The sequence below is a fragment of the Grampus griseus genome, assembly GCF_964374135.1.
Source record: "Grampus griseus genome assembly, chromosome: 12".
Lineage (NCBI taxonomy): Eukaryota > Metazoa > Chordata > Mammalia > Artiodactyla > Delphinidae > Grampus > Grampus griseus.
The window spans coordinates 72774015-72802009 of NC_139006.1; the positions used below are offsets into that span (position 1 = coordinate 72774015).

Here is a 27995-nt window from a genome sequence, read left to right on the forward strand (position 1 = left end):
GCCTCCTGCGGTGACCCCTCCCCTCTTGTCCTCCCACCACTGCTGTGGCCAACTTCTTATCCAGGGCAGTAGTGTCCTAACTGGTTAGATGGTTAACCACCTCCAGACTGACTCTTCTAGTCCATCTTCCTAATTGCCGCCCCAAAGTACTATCTCGTGAACTTCAGATCTTATCCTGTCACATTCTGCCGAAACTCCCTGGTGGCTCTCTTACCGCTGTGATCAACCTGCTTGCATTTCTCACCTTACGTATCTCTTTGGTTCCATCCCCCCACCCCCCTCAAACATCCCCTGGTACAGGGCACTTCTCTAGACCTTTATTCCCCGTTGCCCCTCGAGGATGCCCTCCCCCCCCTTCCTGACAGTCCCTGGCTAACAAGTCTTTTACTCCCTTGCACTGTTTCCTCTACCCCCGCCATCGTACCTGCATGTGTCTGCAGATCTGTCTTCTCTCGAGCAAGGTTGAAAATTTTTAAATTCAAAGACAGATTTTCAGAATAATCTGTTCACACAGTGATTATATACTTGGCTTCTTTTACTTTAAAAATGTTTATCAACGTGAGGGAGTCCAAAGTAATCTGGCCCTTGCTGTCAGAGAGTTTACAGTCTAGGGAGAGAGACAGGTATGGAAAAGATGCATGCAAGACAGTATGTACCAGTTATGGAAGTAAGAGTTCAAACCAAGAGGAAGACAGAAATGGATGAAAGCTACTGCTTTCCACAGTCGAGAAAGCCTGAAGGCGGCAAAGGAAGAGAGGGGTGAATGGGGTCTTGAAGAATGCGTGGGGCTGAGGCGGCAGGCAGAGAGAGCATTTCTAGCAAGAAGGCTTGGAGGAGAGAAAAATCTCAGGCAAGTGGGCCTGTGTTAGTGGTTAGGTGAGTGGTTGAGTAGAGAGGAAGTGGGGCTGGAGGGGTGGGTTGAAGCAGGTGCGTACATGCTATTTGCTAGGGTGTCAGTAGGCATTTCTCGTTCGTGCAGGGTCTGGGGGAACGTCTCTGCCATGTGAGGGCTGGGATTTTGCATTGTTGCCATGACACATGACATGGTTGACTCTGCTTGATTTAATAAGAATTTGTTTTATGCTCTAAATCAGGAGTCAGCAAACTTTTCCTGTAAAGGGCCAGATAGTAAATATGTTAAGCCTCTGTTTAGAGCCTGTCTAGAACAGACCGCATTATATACTGTTAGTTGTGAAATACACACATTTCGAGTGGAGAGAAAGCCTCTGGATTGCTTGGTCTCTGCTTTAAGCTGGGCGAAGTGTTCTTGGCAGGATTCCGCACCCTCCATCCCTGAAACCTGCCCTGCAAACAGGCCTCCCGTTCAACTCCTCCAACTCGGAGCGTGCGGTGCACTAGGTGTGCCTCTGTGTTTATAGTGTGATTGTTTGCCTGTTCTCCTGGGTAATGAAAAGAGGACCTGTGGGGCTGGCCTGGTTAGGAAAGCTTTCCTGGCAGGGGCAGTGGGGAGGGTAAGTGGAGAGAAAGGGGGAAGGTTTGAGCTGGGCTGTAGCGTTGAGTTTAATCTGAATAAACAGTGAAAAGCTGGCGGGCACTGCAGAGAGGTAGCTTGGGTGGGAGGACCTGACACGGCAAGGATCGAGGAGGCACAAATAAGATAGGTCTCTGGGGGCTGGTAAATCGTGTAGACTTTTCCTTAAGACAGGCTGACTTCTGCAGCCTTTCCAGAAAGTTGCTGGTGTGTTTTCACTAGGAACTTACCAGTGCCAGGGATGGGGGCAGGAGGGCGGCGGAGGGAGTTGGAAATGAGGGCTGAAGCTGAGAAACAGTCCTTTCAACTTATTGTAGGTACATTGTTTTTTCCTGTATTCAACCACAATTAATATATATTAATCGTGGAAACATTCAAAAGTAAAAAAAAAAAAAAAAACCACAGAATCACTTGTAGTCCCACCACCAGAGATAATCACTGTTTATTCTCTGCTACCTATGTGAGAGGCATTGAAAAGGTGAACAGAGGAATTTGGTAAAAGGATAATCAAAAAATGACTTCTTTCATAATTAACTGCTTTCCACTTATGTGCCACTTCCTGAACTCTGCTCTCATTCAATTCTTTTTTTTTTTTTATTAATCGGGAAGGAATAGCCCCGATGGAAATGGTGAGACTTACAGTGGAATACGTTAGCACGGCTGTGCAATGCAGAATGTTAAAACCTTCTGAAGTGGCTTTTGTTTCTTGTTCTGTGACTCGCCCACTCTGTGGCACATTTTTCATCATGTTTTTCTCTCAACTTCTACCCTCATGTTTCCCTTCTTTATATTATGCAGTCTCTTTTCATCACTAGGTAATGAGTTCTCCTCCTCTCCGTGCCTACAATGTTATAGATAAGCCATGTTTCCTAAACAAGTCAATAAAAATTTCCCCTAACCTTTGGAAAATTGTTTTAGAGGAAAAATAAAAAAGCCTTATTCCCCCTTAGTATATTACAACTGACCTATTGGAGCAATATTAAAATTAAGAATTTTAAGAAACATAATCTTTAATTAAAAGGTAAAGTTGATAGACCTGTCTATTTTACAATTCCAACAGTATACCCATGTGAGTAGTACATAGTTTCTGCTTGCTTATTTTTCCATCTGATCCTCTCATTTCTGGCAATGAGTATTTTCTAACCTGGTTAAAATGCTGTCCATTAGCTGGTAAATCTGGTGCTGCCACCTCAGAGGAGAGGCAGGAACTCTTTCTTAAAAAGGAGGATTGAACTACTTCTCATTATCTTATGTGGCCCATTATTCATCTATCTGATTTTAAAATGGCACTGAAAAAAAATAAAATAAAATGCCACTGAAATTTATACTCCAAGAAATTTAAGTGAGCGTGGTTATTAATTGCAAAAAAAAAGGTTTGTGGAATATTAATTGCAGTTATTGAAATTAAATAAAAGGTCAGTCAGTCCATTTTGGATCAGTCCAGTGGATTTAAATTAAAAAGTTACACCTACTGAAAGGTCAGATGAATGAACAAGTGAATTTTGCTCTGTGCAGCTTATCTCAATGAGCTGACCCGACGGGCTGGGTCTATTTAGCTCTCTTGCAGGCTTTGATGTCTCAGTTGAGTTTGAACACTCCCAGTGGGTGGGGCACAGTAGCTCAGACTGGTGTAACATTCTGCAATTAGGCCTGTTAACTTTATATGAGCTCATGAAATGGATTTCCCTCTCCTGGTTACGTATAAAATAGAGAAACCCAAGGCACTATGGAGAGCATGAATTCAAAGTAGGAAATTCCCATCTGTCTCAGGTTGGGTTGTACTGCAGAAACAAAATCTCAGTGGCTTAGACCGCGAAGATTTACTTATTTACTTTTGCTCATGATAGATGTCCAGCATTTGTTAGCAGGGGAGCAGTGCTCAGTGTGGTCACCAAGAGTCCCCAGGACGATGACAGGTAATCCCTGGGATGGTGTGCTTCCACCACCCCTGCCATGGGGGAAGGGAGCACGGCGAACTGCACGTTGCTCTTAAAGGCTCTGCCTAGGAGCCGCAGACATCACTTCATTGGCTAAAGCAAGTCGTGTTGGCTGTGCCTAACTTCAGATCGAAGCAATGCATGTCTGCCATTGCCCAGCTGGAGGAGAAGTGGGATATTGGAGAAGAGCCTTTAGGACTCAGCTGCTACCCTTTTATCCACCTTAATGGTCATGAGGCTTTGGGGCAATAGCAAAATCCTTCCTCTTACAAAGGTCCCAGCAGTCAGTCCCCCAGCCAGCTGTTAATGCTGCGCACCAAACGCTTGACTTGTGAGAAATCCCTGTTGAGAAAGTGGCTTCCCTACCCATTTCACCATTATTAATTGTTATGGGCTGAATTGTGTCCCCACCAAAAGATATGTTAGGTCCTAACCCCGAGAATATAAAAATGTGACCTTATTTGGAAACAGGGTCTTGGCAGACATAGTTAAGATTGAATCGGGTGTGCGCTGAGTCAGTATGCCTGGTACCTGTATAAAAAAGGGAACTTTGGATACAAACGGGGAGAAATGCCATGTGAAGATGAAGGCAGAGCTCAGGGTGATGCAGCAGAAGCCAAGGATGCCAGAGGTTGTCAGCAGACCGCCTGAAGCTTGGGGAGAGGCCTGAAACGGAGCCCGCAGAAAGAACCCACCCTGCTGACACCTCGATCTTGGACTTCCAGCCTCTGTGACAATGAGACAATACATTTCTGTTGGTTAAGCCACCCAGTTTGTGATACTTTGTTATGGCAACCTTAGCAAACTAATTCACTAATCAATATACTTAAAAAAAATTCTTCCTGGGCCTGGCAAGCAGACCTACTGGGGAAACCAGAACAAGGGCCACCTTGGGAAAGTTTGATGAATTCTAGCCAAGATGACGTGTGAAGCTGCTTACAGAGAAATTCTGTTTGCATAACCTTGATCCCCCATCTCGGAAGTAATTTTTAGCAAATGTTTCTCATGTCTCAGCCCGGGAAGCAAAGAGTAAAATATGTTAGCAGGAACTCCGTATTAATAAGAAGAAGAGGAATTTAGTGATGATAGTAGCAATATGAATAATCTATCTTAATCATACCATTGCCGGTGGTTATCAATGTTAGAAAAAGTTTCTGTGGGATAAAAAGCTTTGGGAACTGGAATTGCTTTTGTCAGTGATGGGGGAAGGGAGAATTGTATATCCGCAGACATGCCGGTAGCTTCCATCAGTGATTATCTCCATTGTTGTGGCAACATCTGGTCTTTTGGACAGGGTGATTTTGCATCATCTTGTTATTCTCAGTAAAGATGGTTTGTCGAATACTTAATTTTATTGCTTTGAAAAACTTTTATATAATTGATGCTTCCAGTTTAAACTATTTTGCTAAACCATATGTCTGGATATTTTATTTAATTGTGGACCTGCTTTTTCACTGTTGCCATAGAGAATAATGCCGTGGACATTGTTCGGTTATGGGTAACTCAGTGAGTGATTGATACTGCTGCATGGCTGGGTACCAGGCTGGTACTTGTACTTGTAGGCGCTGGTAATCTGCTGTGCTTCTCCATGTGTGTGTTGTTGTGGGGCGTTCTTATGCTCGCTCTCCCTTCTATACATGCACTACACACGCGTGCGCGCACGCACCCACACACACACTGTCCCTTGCACACATGCTACTATATTTCAGAGTCAAGAGCTATATAATTTTAGGGACTTCCCTGGTGGTCCAGTGGTTAAGAATCCATCTTGCAACAATGCAGGGGATGCTGGTTCAATCCCTGGTCAGGAAACTAAGATCCCACGTGCCTCGGGGCAACTATGCGCACCGCAACTACTGAGCCCACACGCCACAACTAAGACTGGATGCAGCCCCCCAAAAAAGAAAAACAACTATATAATTTAAAAAATTCTGAGCAGATGCTTTAAGCAAAGGATTTCTTAATTGATCCGTGCTAGAAAAGAAGGTGCTAAACGGTTGCCAAGATATCCTTTTTGCAGTTTCCCCCTTCCTGCTGCTTGTGAACCCCAGATTGTGTGTGTGTGCTTACCACATGCTTCTGGTGCTGAGGCCTGTGGACGGGTGGTCAAGTGGTTTATGTCTCCAGTAAACAGACCCATTCAGAGAGTTCCTGAGAAGCCAACTCACCAGGGCAATGATGTACACCAGTGTGTTTTGAAGCACAAAAAATCCACATCATTCTAATGCACTCTTGATGCCCTTCTATGCACAGATTGGTTGTGCTGTGAAATTTCAAAATGGTAGAATTCATATTCGAGTCCACACGTGTTCTAATGATACCTTGCTTTTTTGGTGAAGATTTGTGTTTCTTTATTTTACTGGATCTTTTAAAAAAGGCAAGTCATATCTGCTTATGTTTGCATAACCACCATAAGTGCTTTTCAAAGTCAGTACATGCTGTTCTGTTAGTAAATCCTTTAACTGTTTTAAAGTTAGTAAATTCTAGTCTTTTTTGCGGATACATGCATTATCCTGAAATTATATGCTGCCCAAACTGTTGTTGAAATACTTTGTTCTAATTGACTGAATACTTCAGACTTTCGTTATAGCCACCAAAGAAATGAATATAAAGCAAGAATACTTTTTGAAAAAATTGCTTATTCAGGGGTTAAATAAATGCTACAAGTTGGTTCATCTTTTGCTAAAGAGTAGTAAGAACAGAACTTGAACTCATTGGAAGGGAGCCGTTTTAGGCAAACATAATTATCCTGCTTTTGAAACTTAATTGCAAAGCGTCTCTTGGCCGTAATGTTGCAAAAATTGACTTAAAGATTCAGGTCGAAATTGGAAGTGGCAAAATAATAACTGGAAAGAATCAGAGAGCCGTTTCTTTGTAATTTGGGATCATCTCTTAGAGTTTCTCTTGACAGCTAACATGAAAATTGGTCTGCAGGTCTGTGGCTGGGTGGTTTTCAACACAAAATCTCAGCGAAACGACTGATGGGCCGTTTCTCCTTCTACCCCTGACTTAGTTTAGGGATTCTAAAATCCGTTTGCTTTGAGAAATAGAGAACTTTCTGTTCTTACACCGTTGCAGCATTTCCTCCGGATACCGTAGTATTGTTGGGAATTATAGTTAAACAGTTTTCGCATACTTCTTTTGGCACTACATAGTGGTTGCCCCTGGGCACGTGTGTCCATGACTGATCCTGCAAAATCATCCTCTTTGTTTACAGTGAACTTGGACCATTGCCCCGATATCATCATGTCGGTTTCCAGGGAGGCCCTGCTTCTGCCCCGTGTATCTCTAGTGGATTATTATGTAGCAAGGATTGTAGAATTTTTTCTCTTCTCTAACCAGATGACTGCTTGGGTTTATTGTTGACTTGCTTTTCCATTTTCTCTCTGTTTGTTCCCATTATGTAACCAACTAGTAGAGCCATCTCCCTGTTACGAAGCTGCTCTGCTCAAGTAACACTGCGCACGCTCACAGGGGAAGGCTTTTACTTAAGTTACAATGAGCAGTTCTTCATCAGCATTCTTACTTTACTCTAGACGCTGATTCAAAGAACTGTGATTTGTTCCTTAAGTTTCACTTTTATTTTGTTTAGAAATTCTCTGAATTGATCTGGATAGCAATATAGTAAGGGAAGCAAAATATGAAACTTAAGCCATTGGAAAGACTGTTTTGGACACAGTGGATTCTAGCTTTGAGTGGCTCACTGCATTTTTCATAGCAGAGAAGTCATTAGCAATTTGCTAACGTGAAGTATTTCTAAACATCCTTCCGTGTGTCTGGCTCTGCTAATGGCTGTGATGGGGGGAATTTAAGTTGAGTAAATGGCCTCTGCAATCAGGAAATGCACACGCTGTTTGAAAAGATAAGACTTGCCTCCCAAACATTAGATAATAAGTCTTTGTTTCTGGAATTTTATTAAAATTAAGGCTGAATATATGTATATACCTGTGTTGAAAAGCAGGTTAAGACGTATCCTGAAAAAGTTTTGCCTCAACGATGAGAGTAAATTAGTGCTCTTAACTCTACTCTTAGCCTTCTTGTTTACTTAAAATAAATGAGGAGGAAATACAGAAACTCAATTCATAGTATAATAAGTTACCAGAGCTTTATAAACAGCTCTCCTGACAGCTGTAAGTTTTTGGTTTTTTGAGTTTATACTGATTTATTATATTTTCCCTTTCCAGTAAGCCTGTGGACATCTCTTTGCAATCCGATTGATTGTAGCAGAGTTCCTGTGTCATTTTTGGTCACATGCAGAAATGTCCTCAAGATGGTATCCTTGTTTGGTTGGCCTATGGATGTTTTAAACCCCCACTCTCCCCTCTGTAGTTTTCTTCCCATTAATTTTTTTGGTCTTAAGGAGAAGTCATAAGAGGATAGTTACTTGGGGCTCCTTGAATTAATTTGTAGTTAGCGAAATTGCTCACCAACTTCCATTCTTACTCGCTGGGTAACAGCTTTCAGGCGCGCCAGATTTCTTTAGATTTATCTCAATTTCGTAATGATTCTTAACACTGCTGCTTTTTCTTTTCCATCTAATTCTGGGCCCCTTTGAATCCCCTTAATCCAGCTGTGATCGCATTATTAGATATGGCAGGGTCATTGTGGTGAACTCCAATTAGCTTTCTTCTTGTTAGAAACATTAGACATATTTCTGTTTTCATTATTCTGCCCACACCTTGAAAGAAGTTTGTAAATGGAAAAGGTGTTTGTGAAGATGCTGGGTGACTTTCTGGGTTATATGTTGGTTCTTTCTTGCCTTTTCTTTGCCTCATTTTCACTCATTTGCTCAGACTTAACATCACTTACCACCTAGTATTTGTATTGAAGGTAATAGACAATAAATGCTTGTTGACTGAATGAATGAGTTAAATATGCCTGAAGTACTTAATAGAAAAACTCAGCTCTTATTACTTGTCAGTTCCAGGGAAGATGGCCTTTGTATATTATCAACTTTTTCTGTGAATGCCTAAATTTTGCCATGGTATAGGACTTAATATAGTTGTTACTATTGTTTTGTTTTCAGGAAGGTCAGGAGTAGGTGTACCTCCTTGGCTAGATGGGGTTCAGTATTCTGAGTTGTCTGTTGGGAATGTTTGGACAATCCTAATTGTCCGGATTGTTAGGGCAAAAAGTCCACTAGGCAAATTTACATGTTTTGCCTTCTAGGTTTTTCTAACCTACGGTTACTTCCCACCCCTTCAATGAGGCCTTTCCCTGAGACCAGGCTGAATTAAGATAGAAAGAAATTGATAATAAATTACCTGTAAAATTGATGGAATGAATAGTCAGCTCTCATTCCGTCCCATTCAGTCATACTGGATGTTTCTAACTCCTATTTAGGAGAAGTTCTAGATCAGTCCAGTTTTTTTCTGGAAGTGGGGAAGTCAGTTTTGCATAAATATTAAAACCCGTCCTCCTTTTTCAAATGATTCTTTCCAAGAATCAAATATTTTTAATGAAGCAAATTTACGGAAGCAGAATGTAGAAATTAAATATTAGAAGAACTGTATTTCTAGTGGGTCGGTACCTCGTTCTTTCAGCCCTTTACCCTCTAAATCTTATTCAAACAACGTGTGTTAATAAGCTGTTTTCCTGCTTACACAATAAATAGAACATTATTTATTAGTGCAGTCTCCTCGCCTCTGAAAAAATTTAACTTCTTTTATAAGTAGCTATACACAGTTTCCATACCTTACATTCTTAATTATTTATACGATATTTCAGAAATACTGGAATATTTTGCATGTAGGTGCACATTCTTGCCCACACAGGGTCCATGTTTACAGTCACCACAGGTATATTTAAGTATAAGGTACGGTGGTGAAGAGCAGAAATTGTATTCATCAGAATCTTTACATATCCAATTCTGGAGTTTTAAAAATAGTATATAGTCATAATTTAGGTATATATAATGAACTCTACTAACGTTCACTGAGTATATGCCTATAGAAGTACTCTATTCTGCAGACTGTAAGCAGATACACCCTGTTCCTCAGTGTTTCAACAGTGTGGTCAACATTCCAGTAAAGGTGCCATGTTTGAGGCGTCAATCTGACGTCTGCAAAAAGTGCTGTGCTTTTCCGAAAAATGAGTTTTATATAAAGTATATAAAAAATACTTTATATACTTCATATAAAACTAATTAATTTTAATTTTGTTAACTTGTTTGCACTTAATTTTGTCACAGACTTCTGTCAGTGGATGGTGTCTTAAAGAGAAAGGCATCCTATGAAAATAATTAACAGTCCTTATGTAGTCTATACTCTTTATCTCATGGACATAGTGGCCCCTAGCAGAAAACAACCTGTTTCAGTATGTGGAAGAGTGAAGCCCAGCACACTGAGGATTTCCTAAAGGTAATGATAATCCCAGCAGCTTGGAATGTTGACTTGGTGATGCGTCGCATACGGTAGTGCTAATTGAGACAGGTCAGTTTGGGTAAACAGTCGAATATGGGACACCACTAAGGGCTCTGCTGGACACTGGAGCTGCAGTGATGAAAACATGAGCTGTTCCTCATGTGCATCACCTGCATTTGGAAATTTCCGTGGTTTGAGGGTCATGTATGGGGGCCAACAGAAGTTTTCCCAGAAGGTCAAGCATATAATATGAGAACATTGGATAGTTCTGTGACCATAATGATATAACCTTTTTATTGGCCCAGAATGAGCAACTGCAGGCTAACATTTACACAAAAGGAATTTAATGTGCCGATAATATTTAATTGAAGGACTAGAAGAGCTATTTTAAAACATTTCCTTCTATGACTTTTTTTACTGGACACTTCTGGTTTGACATTGTTCAGGTTTAACTTTGTCCTCATTTAACTTTATCCTGTACAGATGCTAAGGAGCTTAATAAAGGTCTGTATGATCAAAAAGGCAGCTCTTAACCCAGCATGAAATTCCAGTCTCATTTATTTTTGCTTGCCCTCTGCCAAAGAATTCAGACAACTGCATGCTTGACTTACAAAGAGAGGACAAAGCGTTGATCAGCAATTGTGTTTAAAATATGGAGTGGAAATAAGTTTATGTAAAGTAAATCCCCAAGGAGAAAGAAAGTGGAATATACGTATCTCCTCTAGTATGTGCTTCCTGCCCACGGAGTCCACTGTGTGAAATTGGGGGTTGGGATCCTACAGGGGCCATCAGCCCTGCAAGGTGACGTTTGCCCTCATGATCATGAGTTCACGTCTATACTACAAGACATCTGAATAAATTGAAGTAATTGAGTTCTGACTTTACACAGCAGAATCTAAACCTGTTCACACTGCTTTTCATGTTCTGAGGCTACACATAAATATTTGATATATGGTTTTGCAGAATGAGGTCTAACAGAGTTTTGTAGGGCAAATTTCCATTGGCTTCCTTATGCGTTATGTTTTGTCCAATAGAAAACATCAGACTTGGTAGACAGTTGACTCATTGTATTGGGGTTTTAATTGTGGTGAGTGTCCTTTTACATAAGTTGTGCGTGTGTGTGCCCATGTCTGGGTTTTGCTTGGAAGAACGATGAGTAAGGTAAGGGCAAAACCCATTTGCTCTTCCTAACACAGATGGTGGGAAGAAAACTCTTACAACCGCTAACACAACAAAATAACGCAAGAAAAAGGCAGTAATCATGTGCCTAGTTCATATTCCAGATTCATTTACAGCTGAGCATCATCTTGAATATTACAAGGAAATAAGCTTTAAAATCAAATTACTGTAGAACTTTGCTAATTCATGCTTGACTAATTTGCCCACCCCAGTCGTTCTCACTGAAGTCTTGCGGATCTTCTGTGACTCTGAGAAAAATTTGATAGTAGGCTGTGGAGAAGGCTCCTGTTACTTCAGTTGTTGTTGTTGTATAATTAGTTTTTTTATTTTTGACTGTGTTGGGTCTTCGTTGCTGCACGCGGGCTTTCTCTAGTTGTGGCGAGCGGGGGCTACTTTTCGCGGCGCTGTGCAGGCTTCTCATTGCGGTGGCTTCTCTCATTGTGGAGCACAGGTTCTAGGCACGCGGGCTTCAGTAGTTGTGGCAAGCGGGCTCAGTAGTTGTGGCTCGTGGGATCCAGAGCGCAGGTTCAGTAGTTGTGGCGCACGGGCTTCGTTGCTCCGCGGCATGTGGGATCTTCCTGGACCAGGGCTTGAACCCATGTCCCCTGCATTGGCAGGCAGATTCTTAACCACTGCGCCACCAGGGAAGTCCCTCCTGTTACTTGTTATCTCTGGGTTCATTGTGGAAAATGTAGTGATATACCTTAAGGTATCATAAACAAATAAAAGAGAATATACATCTATCTGCCAAACCCTCAAGAGAGGGAAAACATGTGCAGAAAAGCTTGTATTCGATTTTCTTCCTTATTTTTGATTGTAGGATTTTTTTTTTAATGCACAAAATAGAAATGTGAGTAATTGTGAGTAGTCTCCTAGTTTAAGAAAACCTACCATAAAATTTCATATTGTACAGTAAAATTTCATTTATTTATTTATAAAAATTTTTTAATGTCTTGAATTTGTTACAGTATTGCTTCAGTTTTATGTCTTGGTTTTCTGTCCACGAGGCATGTGGGATCTTAGCTCCCCGATCAGGGATTGAACCCGCACCCCCTGCACTGGAAGGCAAAGTCTCAACCACTAGACCGCCAGGGAAGTCCCTGTACAGTAAAATTTTAAAAGCACTAAACTATGGAGAGAAGTATCAGGCAGTTTATGTAAGGCCGTGAGGTGGGCATTAACATGATTTAGTACTAGTTTTATGACAGAATTTTGTTTTATAAGGAAGGAAGGAAAAGGGAGAGACTTAACTGTGTTGTACAGTTTAGTGTATTGTCTACTTAGACCTTTGGTTTGCTGCTTGCAAAATAAAATGTTTTGGTTAACTATTGATTTTTATTTCCAAAATCCTATGATAGATGCTAACCAAATATATACCAACAGCACTGTTGAGGGCTTTTTAATATTGAATCCCAGCGAAAATGTGTTTTAAACCTTGAACATTCGCTGCATCACTTTCTCCGCAGTCTAGATAAATATCACTAACTTGCCACCAGAATAACTGAAAGGCTCAGCTAATGACTGGCCTGTACCCTGTCCAGTTATAAAATCGGAGTGTCAGGTGAGCAGTGTTCCAGTTACGCTGTGTTCTCAGCGTAGATTCCGCTTGATTCCTTGCACCGCGCATCTAGAGGTACAAATGTAAGGAACCACACAAAAGACCGGACCCATGATTCGGCACCACATCCTGGGTTTAGGTATAGTTATAATCAGAAACGTTTGCTATATCTGACAATTGAAACATTCCTACTGCAGTACCACTAAGTTAATGTGCGTATTCATTTATCTAGATTACATGTAAAAATAAATGAATGAGTGGCCCACGTTGCTGCAGTGATGAGTGCTAGATCGGTTGTGAATGTTTTCCCAAGTAAACATAACAGATTGCTAATGGTTACAGGTGATCGCTTTGCGTATCAGCTAGCTCCGATTCAAGGCTTTGGGCCCAGTCACTGCACTCTCAGGTGCGTCTCGGAAGGCTCTCCTGGAGAGCGGTGGGAGGAAGGGGCAGCTTTCTGTCTCGGGGAGTTGCTGATGACTCCGGGTGCTCCTGGCTTGCGTGCCTGGGAGGCATGGCCAGTAAGACGTCAGGTCTGGAGAGGGAAAAAGGTCAGGAACCAGTGAGCCTAAGCATGTCATTTACTGAATTCTTAATATTTTAATGACAAGAATCTGCATTTCCGAGTGCTTTTAAAATAAGTTTCCGGGCAGAAGTGTGCTTTGCACACACTCTGCAGAGCGCGCCTCTCGAGGTATAAGATGAATCAGTCGCGCACACTCAGAGCCTGTTCCTTCAGCTCCGGTAACCGCTGATGGTGACAGCAGCTGAAGCAAGAGAAGCCTTTAGTGAGGAGGGGAGGAAGCCGCCACGGGACACCTCGTCACCACCAAGTCTTTATTGACAGTCCTCAGTGTCCAAGGCAGGAGAATGTCTTCTACGGATTTTACACGTTTTAGGGTTACCGGAGTTGTAAAATCCCCTGAAATCTGTATGTGCTAAGTGTGAATATCTGTTCAGCTCTTGGCGAGTTTTCAGGTTCTCCCTTAAATTGCCTGAATTTGCTCTCCTGAACCTGAGGTCTTACCGCAGCACTGTATCCCAGTGATACTCATGGTTTCCATAATAAAATTAATTGACTTTCATGCACTTCATTCCTTATTCATCAATTTCCCACGTAACAATTAAAAGTGGCATGTTTAATATGCATCCCTCTGTACTATTAAAACATCCATAACTGCTAGCTATCCTGCTAGCTAGCTAGATATTTTAATAAATTAATACTATTATAAACCCATAGATTGGCGTTAGACTCTGGTTGCTTGGAGCCTGTTACATGCTTGGCACAAAGCAGGCACTAAATAAATATTTGTTGAATGAATAAATGATTGAATGAAGAAGCAAAGAAATGACTAATGGACCAACCACTTATCGTACAGTTTAGTAATCAGGAAGTTCAGTAGGGAAGTACAGTGACCAGATTTCTTTTGCAAATCTTATTAGTGCAAAGGATTTGTTATTAAATATAGATCCACCTTCATTGTTTGACTGGATAGTCTAAAATAGATCCAAACCCATTGTTTGACTGGGCTTCATAAACGCAGGATAAAATAGATTACACTTCCCGTCATCTGCATGAGGCACTGCTATTGCTGACGAAATCCCACCCTTGGCAAATGTGAAACAATAACCAGCATGAAAGCTTGGAGGTTCCTCCACATGTATATAAACAACCTTGGCCAGGCTCAGAGCTGGTAGAGCATCTAAAAATAGATAGATAATCCCTTATCTTGTTGCATGTGAAAATAGTGTTTATATTAAGGCAACATGATTAGAAATGATGTGTGAGAAAAGAATCCTGGCAATGTCTTTTACAATTTAGAGCGAGAAAATATATTAATGTGACTTTGAAGCACAGGATTAGTACTGCTGGAATGCGGAGCAGAATTGTAGCCAGTTTCTCTTTGATGAAAAACTGTTTGTTTATGCAGACATGTAATATTCTGTCCCGTGGAGACTTGTCCCTTGCTCACAAAGTGGCACCCTGTTTTTCCACTGGATGTCCACTGAGAAACACACTGGTGGTGATGGTCCTTGAAAAAGAGAGGTATATTAGGATACCCCGAAATCTTACTGGCTTAACACACTACAAGTTATTTCTCACTCATGCTACATGCCAACATGGGTCAGCAGGCATGCCCATCCACGTGGTCACTCGGAGACCCAGACAGACAGAAGGTTGCACAGGAGCCCAACTCGGAGGTGCCACTCGTCACCTCTTCTCAGAGTGCACTGGCCAAAACTAGTAATATGGCTCTGCCTGAGGCTGGGAAACGTCGTCTTCTCTGTGTCGAGGAAGGAGAGAGAACTGCTCAGTGCTGAGTGATTTTTGCAATTGGTGAGTAACATTCTCATATTAAAATCAGTTAATGAGAGTGTGGTGTAATAAATCCAGCACCATGTTTTCCAGGTTTAAATGGACTAATTTAGTTTGTCTAAGTCCATGTCAAGTGGCTATTTCCTGAGCCCCGAGAATAATGGGGTCTGGGTCATTTTCCCACTGTACCAACTTAATTGGCATACAATGCGTGGAATCTGACCTGTGGTAGAATCCTTGCCTAAGGAAGGCAGCACTCATTTTTGTTTGGTATTTTCCGGTAAGCTAATTTGATATATCAATTTTTTTTTATTTTTTTTTTTATTTTTTTTTTTTGCGGTACGCAGGCCTCTCTCTGTTGTGGCCTCTCCCGCTTTGGAGCACGGGCTCCGGACGTGCAAGCTCAGCGTCCACGGCTCACGGGCCCAGCCGCTCCGCGGCATGTGGGATCCTCCCGGACCGGGGCACGAACCCGCGTTCCCTGCATTGGCAGGCGAACTCTCAACCACTGCGCACCAGGGAAGCCCTGATATATCAATTTTTAAAGCTAAAGCGTAGCTGGGTGAAACTAAGGACCAAACAAAAAATTGCCACAAATGATTGTTGGTAAGTTAAACAAGAATTTTCAGGGGGGGTTTTTTGCCCCCATGGATACGGTGAACATGGCCAGCAGCTGGTTGTAACCAAGATAAAATGTATTTAATTTTCCCCTTCCCTCCTCTCCTTCAAACCACAGCACGCACGCGCACGCGTGCACGCACGCGACCTGCTTATTTAGAATGAAGCAATCCAAGTTGTCTTCTCTTACCTGGGATATAACCAATTTGAGAAGCTAGAGTGAATCATCTTCAAGTGTAGAAAGTAACATGAAAGATCACAGGTCTGGGGGTTCACCAGAGGCACCTCAGTTCACAGCTCTAAAGCAGAGTTAGAACTTGAACTCGTAGCTGTGGGGTGCCGACCAGTGAACCCGGTGGCCTTCACCCGTGAAGGCACACAGAAAATTAAACTGAGGAGTGTATCCCCCTCAGTTCCAAGGGTCCGCCGGGACTCCTCAGATGAGCTGCCCTTGAGTGATTTTCTGAACCTCGTCCTGCCTTCTCACGGCTGCCTCGGTGACTCCCCGTTTCTCTCCAGTTGGACTCCAGATGCCTTTGGTGCTCCAGGCCTTCCACCGTCAGGTCACCGTGCCTGGGGGTAGCACTTTCCCTTGGGCTCTCCTGGGTTTTCCCCGATCTGCAGAACCCTCCTCTGGCTCTGCCTGGGAGGGGGCCTCCCTCCTGCTCTCTTCTCCCCGGGCGCCTCAGCCCTCAGCGCCCCGTGGGCCATCCCCACCCAAGTCAGTGCTTTATTCTTGCCTTGCTGGTGCCTCATATTACACTCTGTCTTGCAGTCATAGATATTCCTATATATATTTCTCCCTTTACATCCCTTTCTCTAAGCTCTTAGGAGGTCAAGGATTTTTTTTTATGCATTCTCTTATACCCTTATTGTCTAGTATAGTGCTTTATATCTGATTAAATGCTCACTAAGTATGGAATGAATTTATTGTATGTTAGTTTTTAGTACAGACAAGTGTATGGAATGTTAGTTCCCCAATATTAATATTCTTTGCATGGTTAGATTACATACAATGTACTTAGTAATTGAATGCTTATAAAATGTTGGGTTGGCCAAAAAGTTCGTTCGGGTTTTTGGCCTGCGGTTACAGAAAAATCCGAACGAACTTTTTGGCCAACCCAATAGAATTTAATCTGAAAAGCGAGATCTTTTGATCCATAGAATATTTATCTTAAAAACCAATGAATTGATCCTCGTGTATTTTTTTTTATTCTCCTTTATAAGTTTAGTGTAGTGGGAGCCTGAAAGTAACACTTTGGAGAAGGGTGTACCTAAAGTAATATTTTTCTCTGAAATCATTTTGCTGGGTTATTTCATATCCATCTGGGTGATGTCCAGGAATTTGAGACTAGTGGTTCAGACAAACTTGTCAAACAAGACAAGAAAAATTGTACTTAGCCAGAGAAAAATGAGTTGATGGTTACCTGGTACATGCTGTGCATGGGTTTGTTTTTCATTCGGGGGATAATTGCATCCTTGGATTCTTCCTTAACTGTTGAATCATGTTTCGTAATAAAATTATTTTATGAAGCTAAGATGAGACATGGCTTGTTCTGTTCCTGGCAGAAGCAGTGCCAGTGTAGTTAATGCACCAGCCTAGCTGGGTTTTAATTTAAAAAAACAAATTATCTTAAAAGAGTAATAAATACCCCTTTGGAATAGCAAGATGTGAGCTGTTGATATGGGGTTATTATTGTGTGCTTAGATGTCATTAAAAAGCACAGTAATTTTAATAACCCAGGTTGTGTACAATAGAGCTCTTGCTTTTTAAGCATACATCAGCTGTGTGCTCTGATCATGTAATGATAAACTTTTTATTTATGCTGTTATTTATTTAAAGTTTTAATTAATATAACCTAGTCTTCGCAAAACATCTTATTGCTTCTGACTCATGTATTCTCTGATGTGTAATAATGGGTTCTCAGGATTTGTTTATAAGTTCTCCTTACTCTGAGTAAGGGTTTGGGTATTAGGAAATAGTTCATGTACTAATTGTGTTCAGTGACATGAATTCCCATTTTATACCGACCCTTGTAACCTTTATACCAACCTTCGCATTAGCACGTGGGAAATCTGATCATGAATCAATATCTTGGCAATGCACACCACACTTTCTGCTTTTTCCCAAAATAAACGGAAGGATTCTCCTTCCTGCCACCGTCTGGTAATATTTTCTCATTTAATTTAAATAACCAGGATAACCAGGAAGCTTTCGTAATCCTTGGTGGGATGTCTCATCAAGCCTGTTGAATTTGGTTTGACGTGGGCTCATTTTGGTTTCACCTTTTTTTAAGAACAAGTTGCATCTGGGATTGGGGGGGAAAGCACTTTCACTGAATGGCTCCAGATTCAACCTCTTGAATTTTTTTTATCTCCCTGCTTTTTTAAAGAAATGGAAGTATAGTCGATAGTCTTTTATTTTCAACCAAGCAGCTGTTGACACAGATTTCTTAGCAAGTGGCTAAATAAAAATATGGCCGTTCTGAAATGAACAGAAACGGTTGCTCTGTCAGAAACTAGCACCTGCCAGCACGCGCTTTCTGTGCCACAAGTGCTGGACTTTCTTAGGTTTATTTGCATTGCGAGACATTGGATTAAACTGCCCGACCAGCTTCCATTCTTCCTTTCAACCTTTGAGGTCGGAGGTAAAAGCAGTTGAGAGGTTTCACACTGCGTACTTGTCTTCCGTTTGAAACTAATTATTAAATAGTATTAAAACTACAACAGTAAAAGCAGCCACAACAGAACCTTCAAGCATTCGGATGGCCAGTGGAGCTTTATTTTAAAAGAAACCGTAGTTCAAATAAAATTTAAGTACTTCAGTATTTTAAATATCTCACTTAATCGTGCGGCTCAGAAACCACAGTTTAATGAACTCAGAATAGTGAGGGATGTTACAGCATTTTGCTTCGCGCTTTTGTATAACACTGTGAAGAAAGACGATTGCAGCAGAAGTGTGTGTAAGTAGATGTACAATCGGCCAAGCTGTGCCTGGGCTCTCAGGGCAGGCACATAAAAATGGCGGAGGATTTTGGATGTTGAGAGAGGAAATTACTGGCAGGTAGTAGAGATTCTCTTCAGAATCGTTTAGGTTTTATGGGGGGAAATAGTTGTTTCAAGCAGACTTTGAAGGGGTTTGGAAAAGAAAGGTATTTCCTTTTTGCCTGTGTCGTCTTCGTGTTTCCAGGAAGAAAGCACCTCCTGGTGTGTGAGCACAGACCGGAAGCATTGGGCAGGGCAGGGGAAATGTATTGTGTGTGCATCTCAACCCGATTAATGAGTCAGTTGTAAAATAATGTTGGGGGGCAACCTTCGGTGGTCCCCTGATCGCTCTCATGGAATGTGAGTTTGGCCCATGAATAGCATTTTTATTTCTGGTGGTGCCCAGGATAAAGGTTGGAATGGAACCTCACAGGGCTGTTGGTCAGGAAGTTCTTTGGGTTCAAACAGGATTCCCCTGGCAATTCAGTCTCTGCTAGTTTCACAGAAAACATCCCTGTCGGTCCAAGGGTGAGGCATCCTCCTAGCCCTCCGGTTCTCTTCTCCTAAAACAGGTTTTTGGACTGGTCTTTGTCCACGTATGAGTTTCCTATGGCTGCCGTAACAACTTACTTGCAGACTTAGCCTAAAAACGCAGAGATGAATTCTCTCACAATTCTGGAGGCCGGAAGTTCAGAATCGGAATCACTGGACTAAAATCAAGATGTCAGCAGGTCTGCCTCCAGAGGCTCGAGGAGAGAATCAGTCCTTTACCACGTCCAGCTTCTGGTGGACGTGGCATCCCTTAAGTTGTGGCCACATCACTCCAGTCTCTGCCTCCAAGGTCACATTGCCACCTCCTCTTCTGTCTTCAGTCTCCCTCTGTACTTCTCCTATAAGGACACTTGTAATTCCATTTAGTGCCTGCCTGGATAATCCAGGATAATCTGCCCATCGCAGGACCCTTAACTTAGTCATATCCGCAAAGATCATTTTTTAGATAAGCTGACATTTACAAGTTCCAGGAATTTAGGACCTGATATCTTTGTAAGCCGTTACTCAGCCTATACACCCCATTTTCAACACCTGGGACAGTTTACAGAGAAAGCCAAAGGATTCACATTCTATCCTGCAGGGGTCGTTTTACTCTTGAAGTTAAATCAAGCAGTTATTGAGAACGTACCATGTGTTGTTGCTGTTCCTAGGCACAGTGGGAGGTAGATACAAAGATGTATAAGACTGTGTCTGTCCTGAGGCTGCTTGTGGTTTTGCTGGAAGGGAAGACGTACGTGTAAAATGAGTCATAAGAAAAAGGTTAGATCCAGAGAGCCAGGGAGTGGTACCAACAGTGGTTGTTGTAGCCCTGAGCCTGTGTGCTTGGCGTGGACGGCTCTGTGCGCTGGAACATTAGACCTAGGAGAGATTTAAATGATCACGTCCAACTCACCACTTGACTGTTCCCCGTTGCATTGTTTTCTGCTGTCTCCAGGTCTTTTCCCAAGAGCTGCCTCCTGCAAGTGTGCCTTCCTGGGTGTCTTATTCTTTCCTGTTGTACTTTGATGGTGCCATTATCTAGGCTTCAGTGTCTCTTTCTCCAATAAAACAGCAGTTCAGATTCTTGAAGGTAGTGCCTCTGTGCTAGCAAACACAAACAGAATCACTTCTGTGAATCAGTGATACAGAAGAATAAAATCTAGGAAACTTAACTTTACAGTAGAATCAATCTGTTACAGTATCATGTACTGTCATTTGGGGTAATTGGAATTTGCCCTAGCTCAATCTGTCTACATGAATGTCACATATCTTGGTGAAAACTACGATAATATCCCTTTAAAAAGAAAAGTGATTATCTTTTCTGTATATATGTTTTAAGAGAAGCTGCATGTCTCTGAGTTGTAATTCATGATTTTGATAAGACTCCAGGGCTATCTGCTGTTGAGTTTATCTCTGGGACCCTGGTTATCTTAACTAGATCCACAGAGACAAAACATGGAGAGATGAGCCAAGCCCGAGTTTGAATCCTGGGTCCGTCACTACCTGGATCCTGGCCCTGCTTAGTGGACCAGATGGTATGAGCAGGTCACTGAACTTTTCTAAAGCACAGGTCTCACATCTTCAAAGCGGGGCTAATGATGGTACCTCCCTCAGGGTTATTAGGATGATTAAATGAGATAATGCATATAAAGTGCTTAAAACATGTCCTTAAAGTCTGCCTTTTCCATCTCTCTCCCCTTTTTTCCTTTCCAAAAAATGTCTGTGGACTGGGCGAGTTTACTGGTTCTGATTAGCGCACTGCCCTAAGTAATCAAACACTGCCCCACCTGGTCCCTTCCAACAGGCACATGATGACAAATGGAACATTTCTTGGGATACCGTTTCACCTTGGATGTCAACCAGGCTTCTAAATTACTTTGGTTTTTTTTAAGATTTTTTTTTGATGTGGACCATTTTAAAGTCTTTATTGAATTTGTTACAGTATTGCTTCTGTTGTTTATGTGTTTGGTTTTTTGACTGCAAAGCATGTGGGATCTTAGCTCCCTGACCAGGGATCGAACACATACCCCCTGCATTGGAAGGTGAAGTCTTAACCACTGGACCGCCAGGGAAGTCCCTAAATTACATTTTATATGACAACGTGTCCCCGTATTTTTGTTCCCTGGGCTTCTTGAATTGCAACGTAGCATGTTCCTTTCAGTAAAAATCAAAATTAAATAAGTAAATGGTTCCGTTGCAGCCTTTGTCTAAGAATGATTCGTACCATGATTGCAGATTGGATAGCCATGACAGTTGTCTTCTAAACATTATCTTTAATCAAGGAAGGTGTGCATGTACTTTTGCTTCTAAAATGCGTGTGTGCGCACATGCACCCCCCCTCTGTGTGTGATCAGGTTGAAGAAAGCATGTGGCTGGGCACAGTGTGGTCTGTTTTGAACAAAGTCGTTCTGGAGTTGATCATTCTATTTTATTAAAGTTCTTACCTGAATTTTCAGAATAAAAAGATTCCTCCCACACAGAGGCGCTGATTGTTCACACAGCATGTGCACCCTGCATGATAAGCGACTGGGGAAAGTGCCACATCCGTGCCTTTGTTCAGTTACCATTTTTTGTCCCCTTTGCAGGGAGAGAGGCATAGACTGATATGAAAAGCTGTTAGATTTCTTGACTGCAAGATACCAAGATTTTTTTTTTTGACACATTGATACCTAAAAAGAAAAACGCAATATGTACTAGTGAATCAAAAACATTTTCCAGTGCCTTTGTATAAATTGGATATATTTTGTTTTCTTTTTGAAAATTTAACTGTAAAGCTAGTCTCCATTACTGTGGCTTTGAAACGCCCGAGATTGTTTTCTCTGGGTGGGTAGAGAAAACGTGGACAGCTTTTAACAGACAGGGTCTGAAACAGTTATAATTAGGTTATACGTATTTCATAAATACATTGCTTAGAAAAGCAGTGTCCTCGCCTCCACTGGCCCCTCTTGGAGATGAATTGGGATGAGGGTGGTGGAGAGCTTAGAAAAGACTCTCTGGCTTTTATACGATTTTAAGAGTCATAGTTGTAACTCTTCTCAGTTTTTCTCAGAATGGCATCCAAAGTAAGGCTCAACTTTGTTATTTATTCTCAAAATGTAATTAAGTGGGTCCCTTAATGACCTGCCACTTGTCCCACGGGCTCCTGAAGGAACAGGCAAGGATGAGCTAGCGCCTGGGTAAGAAGACTTTTTTATCCAGCAAGAAAACAAAGGACATAAGAATTGGGGATTATACTGTGAATACAGGCAGCTAAGCCTGCGTGACTCTTCAGAGACTGTACGTGTTAGGTGAGAGTTCAGATCTGGGCTGAGCTACTTACCAGCTGTCTGACCTTGGACAGATTACTTAGCCTTTCCATGCTTTAGTCTGCGTGTCCGTAATGTGCTTGTCGGGAGGATTGAGGGAGGTGAGTTACGTGAAGCACTTAGAATGTGCTGGGCACAGAGTGAGTGTCCCATGTGTGCTAACCGTTGTTGTTGCTTTACAGCTTCAAAGGAATTGTGTCATGCACACATTCGGGAGGGTTACTACCCCCAGCTTAAAAGAAGTTTTGGCTGCGCTTTGTACCAGAAAAAATATTTTTGGGTTTAATACCCCCTTCCGTCTATTGGTCCTGATGCAGCTAACACTCTCTGGGTTCTCTCCATATGAAAGTTACTGCTGGTTCGCACACCACATCTCAGTGTTGCTATTATCATCCCCACTTTGCAGATGAGGAAACTGAGGCTTAGAGAGATTAAGTAACCGCATCAAGTCACCATCAAAATAAGACGCAGGGCTCGGAGTAGAGTGAAAGTCAGAGACAGAGCCACTGCCACCCTCTCTCAGTGCTGCCGTGCACAGGTGTCTGGTCCTCAGAGTCATGCCAGAAGGAGAAGAAAAGAACTCGGTCTGTGGAAGTCATGCTTGTAGTTTCTTTGGACATGGTAGTCAAAACAGCCCCAGCTCCACTCAGTGTAATAAACACGATTGAATTCCAGTGTATTTTGGGCTCTGCTGGGTGGGAGGGGCTCCACCATGATGCAGTGTGAGGTTCCAGTGGGCAGGGTTTGCGCCATGTGCCACTCTCTCTACTGTTCTAGGTTTTTCTGTCAGTTTCTAAATTGAAAGTAGGTGCATATTGCTTGATTTACAGATTACTATAGAAACTTTCAAGTTAATATTTTATCCAAAATTGTCACTAAGGACAAGACAGACTGGTACAGTAAGTTTATCTTGTTAAGTTCTGGGACTTGTACACACATAAAGAGCCTTAGAATTACTGTAGTTTATAATGGAGATAATAAGGCATAGAAATCTAAGAATTCTCCTTAGATCCATGATGAGTTAGGGCCCCAGGTAACTCCTTCAATACTTTTTCCTTTGAAGTATGGAGAAAAACTCAAGTAAGAAAATAGATAAAATAATGACAATTTGGGGAATCCCCTGGTGGCGCAGTGGTTAAGAATCCACCTGCCAATGCAGGGGACATGGGTTCGAGCCCTGATCTGGGAAGGTCCCACATGCTGCGGAGCAACTAAGCCCGTGCGCCACAACTACTGAGCCTGCTCTCTAGAACCCGCGAGCCACAACTGCTGAGCCCACGTGCCACAACTGCTGAAGCCCGTGCGCCTAGAGCCCGAGCTCCACAACAAGAGAAGCCACCGCAATGAGAAGCCCACGCACCGCAACAAAGAGTTAGCCCCCGCTCGCCGCAACTAGAGAAAGCCCGCGTGCAGCAACGAAGACCCAACGCAGCCAAAAATTAATTACTTAATTAAAAAAATAAAAAAGAATGACAGTTTAAAGCTCATTTAAGTGTTTACCTTATATCTGTTTACCTGAGAGCGTTCAAATTCCCGAGGCCATTGCTGTAGATTGACACCCACTTCAGTGTTCCAGTAATTAATGTTTGGCCCAGGAAGGTGGTCACTAGAAGTTTAATTTTGATGCAGTCGGATGCTCTGATCAATGAGAAGGTTAAGAATTACATGGGAATGTAATTATATTTTTATGTGCCTTTTTTGTATAGACCTCTGTACAGTTTATGGCTATGAACACATAGACCAGCTCATAAAGGCAGTCTCCAATTTGTGACTCTTCCTGGTTTTCTTTCTGGGAAAGGAAGTATACTGTAGAATAACAACGGTTTAATTTACTTGTCAGGCATCTCCTTTATTCAGTGTCTGGTGCCAGGTTTGCACGTATTGTTTTCACAACTCCAGTAGCTAAGTAGCTCGCTCGAGGTCAGAGAGAGAGCACTGCTCCCCAGTTCTGCCTGGGTCCCTGCAGTCACTGATGCAGCCTATGCTTTTTCAAGCTGGTACCTGCACATCCCAAGGTAAAGTAATGACCTTAGTTTTACTTAAAGATTTTTGTAGGGAAATTTTAACTCCTATTAAAATAAGCCATGGAAATATGATGGAGGGTAATGCAGAGTGCTCATTAACATTTAGGAGGACCTAGAACGTTGCCCTGGCCCCAAACCCAGCTCCGGAGGTGACTCACCTCTGCTGTCAGAGTCATTGCCCCCACGCCCTGCCATTCCCTGCAGTGTGCAGTTGGAGGGGTGACAGTGGGATGATGTCGATAGGGGCTCGTCCTGGCCCCATGTCGCCCCAGCTAGTGAGGGATGTTAGCCGAGAAGCTCAGGGTGGAGGCAGAGGGTAGTTGAAGCCCCCAGGTGAGTGCTGCTTCACGCTCCGGTCACTTCACAGATGTCCTGAGCCTTTGTAGTCTAGCCTCGGGATCACTATTTATGATACAGTTTTCTTTAGGATTATAGCTTTCCTGTTCCACACAACCAACATATACATAAATGGATTCTTTTGTGTAACTTCTTAAAAGTTGTTGAATAGCCTCACTGCAGATCATCTTTAAAAAAAAAAAAAGAAAGAAGTTGTTTCGAAGCTTAGACTAACCTTTTTATGCTTATTTAGTCTTCCTTCAGTCCTTGACATTAAGTTCCATTTTCATGTATTTATTCTTTAAGGGATAATTAACTTTACAACAGTTCATTTCGTTTTTAAGGCTCTTTCATGTGGGTTGCCCTCAGGATGGAACAGGGTTTCTCAGACTCTCTGTGCTGAGCTCTTGGCAATACAAGAAGTTTTCTGATTGACGACCAGACTGATTGAACCATCGAGTTTCTAAAAATAGCCGTGTGCTTTACAGTTGGCTGGCTATCGGCAGGGATCCTCCCGACTCCTCCCATTTCTCAGCTCTCAAAGTATCCATTAATAGGGCAGCTTAATCACATTCCACAGTAGCTTGCACAAGTCTTCCACACACACGGACGTTTGAGGTGTGTGATGGTTTATGAAACAGGAAGTACAGGTGGTCATTGCCCCATTTTCCAGATGAGGAACCTGGTGCAGGGAAGGCTTAGTGCCCAAGGTCATGCAGCTAGTTGGTTCCTGAGCCAGGACTAGCACCCAAGGGGCCAGCCTCTGGGATTCTTTTCCCTGGCCCACTTCACGTCCATGCCTATAATTTAGAACCCGTGCATCTAGGCCGTGTGCTTCTCAAAGGCGGTACCTCCCCTTCCTTTGAGTCATTGGTGCAGGGCATACCTGGCAACAAAGGTGGGTTTCAGGGCAAGGACTAAGAGGGAGCAAGAGAGGCATCTGGGGTTCAGCATTTAAGAAAGCACTTAAATCAGCATGAGCAACGCTGCTCTCGGGGCCTCGCTGGCCTCATCCTGGTTCCAGCGCTAGTGGGGTTTACAAATAACACGGATATTCGACCACTTCTTGCACCGCATGTGGGCATTTGAGTGTTAGTGCCCCGTGATTCTCAGAAAAAGTCACAGCTTTCTTCTCCCAGGTTTGCCTTGTGTTTTGAGACATCAGTTGAAAACTTAAGGTTTGGTGCCCATGATGCTAACTTCCGTCTCCGTTGGTTTGATTGTTCAATACTTTTGATGTGACAGGGAAGGGAATATTGGGGGCATTTTTCTCCCCTGTGATTTTTATCTAAAGTACACGCACATTCTCTCTCCCATGTTCCTGGGCCTTCCTGGCTTGGACGCCAGCCCAACTGTATGCTTTCAGTTATAGCTCTTTACAACACGGTTCCTTGTTCTGGAAACGTTTTTGGCCCAGAGCTTCAGTTCCTTCCTGATAACTGCATAGCTCTTGCTGTTGATCGTAAACACAGCTCACTCGGAGAAGGAGCTCAGCCACCAGTCTCAGCTTCTCAGGGATTTTCCTGGCAGCCATCTAGTGAACTCTGTCCCACTCTCTGTTTTACACATTAATTAGGAAATAGTCCAGGACATGAAGCTTTGCTCGCGGGGTAGGGGGAGGGGAGAGGGAAACCAACTAGAACTGGTAAGGACGGAACTTTCTTCAAATGAGCGATTAAGCCACTCACATCCCCCTGTGAGAGATTAGCTAGCCCCTAAGAGAACGTGGTATTGTAGAAACAAATGTTAAGTGCTGCAGTCAGGGGGACTCTTGTTCAGGTCTCAGCTTTGCCACTTTCGAGGTACAGAAACGTAACTTACGCTTCCTTCTTCCCTGGTGCTTCGGGGGGTGGGAGTTAAAGAAAAAACGAACACCAGATCACGAGAACATTCTTACAGAATTGCCCAAAGATGCCATGAACGCCTTACGGAGTACAGGGGGGGAAGTGGATTAGGACAGCGGTTCTCAACTGGGGGCAGTTTCGTCCCATCCACGACCCCCCCCCACAAGACATCTGACAGTATTTGGAGCTATTTTTGGTTATCATAACTGAGGGGCAGGGATTGCTTTTGCATGTTGTGGATAAAAGCCGGATGTTTCTAAAACCCTATAATGCGTAGCATAGACGGTCCCCTGCAACAAAGTATTATCTAGCCCCAAATGCCAGCGGTGCTGAGGGTACAAAGCCCTGGGTTAGGAATTATGCTCATTGAATCCAATTGTCCCATTTAATACCCAGTGACTGTGCACAATAAAGTTGTTTCTATCCCTGTTTTACAGATGAGATGATCAACCTTTGGTGGTGATTAAGAAACTTGCCTCTAGCTATTCAGCTGCTTCTAGATAGACATGGGACTTTTAAACTAGGCGTATATGCATCCAAAGCCTATACCCTTTCTCCCGACCCAGTAGGTAGTGAGCTCCCCATCACTGATGGTGCTTAAAACTAGGCGGGGTGAGCACCCACTTGAAGGATGGACAGAGAGAGGAGTCTCAGATATTTTGCACTGAATGACTTTTGAGGTCCCTCCTAAAGACCACATTCTCTGATTCTATTTTGAAATGGGATTTGTCTTTTTAGCCCTGGTATTAGAATGGCAAGCAGATAGCCCTTGGCCATGACCAGTGAAATCTCTGTGCTTTGTCTGTGCACCTGTGAGTCTCATTCCTATTAATATCGCAGCCCTATCAGGCCAGAGGGCTAGGGTTCCAAACAGGGGTGGCCAGAAATCGTCCCCCTCCCCCATCTCATCCACATTCCGGGCCCGGGCAGTTATTTTTACCAACGCGTGTAAATGGGTCCAGCTAGTTCTCCTCTGGGAGGACAGTAGAGGCACAAAGGAGGGGAGCTCTGGGGTTGGGATGCAGGGAACACGAACTCTTTTATACCTTCAGAGGCTGCGATTTAATATGAGTTTGCTAATCAGTATAATTCTACCAGTTTAACAGGTAGTCACAGTTGCTCTTTCGTGAAGAAGGAAAACCGAGAGGTTTACTCACTGGGTGTCAACCCGGGCCTCAGATAAGCATGCGCTGGAGAGCTTCTAAAACACATCTGGGTCTGGGCCCCTCTACCAGAAATTTAATTGTCTCAGGTGAGGCCTGGGCATAGCAGCGCTTTGAGAGCTTCCCAGGAGATCGTAACGTCCAGCCAGGCCAGGAGCCCCTGGTTACCTCCACACTTGAGTCCTGGTGCTTCTGTTCAGAAGAACTGCACTCAGGTACCCGTGGATGTTAATCTGTCCTAAAGAGCCGAGAAGGAGGAGGTGTTGGGCCATTGTTTCCCAGGGTGTCCTTTGTAGGTGCCGGAGTGGAAGAGGACCCACACTCTGCTGCTCTTAAATGTGCAC

At 42.9% G+C, this 27995-nt stretch overlaps 1 protein-coding gene across 7 annotated transcripts in view; it reads left to right on the forward strand.

The window, feature by feature from the left end:
- Window positions 1-27995, forward strand: part of NEDD4L (NEDD4 like E3 ubiquitin protein ligase) — a 147524-nt gene that overhangs the window by 26755 nt on the left and 92774 nt on the right. The window contains exon 1 of one of the 7 annotated variants that reach the window (XM_082667466.1): window positions 14743-14866. The exons of the other annotated variants lie outside the window; for them this stretch is intronic. The gene's annotated coding sequence lies outside the window, so the exon portion shown is untranslated. Of the gene's footprint in view, window positions 1-14742; window positions 14867-27995 lie in introns of those variants that run through there. 7 annotated transcript variants of the gene reach the window in all.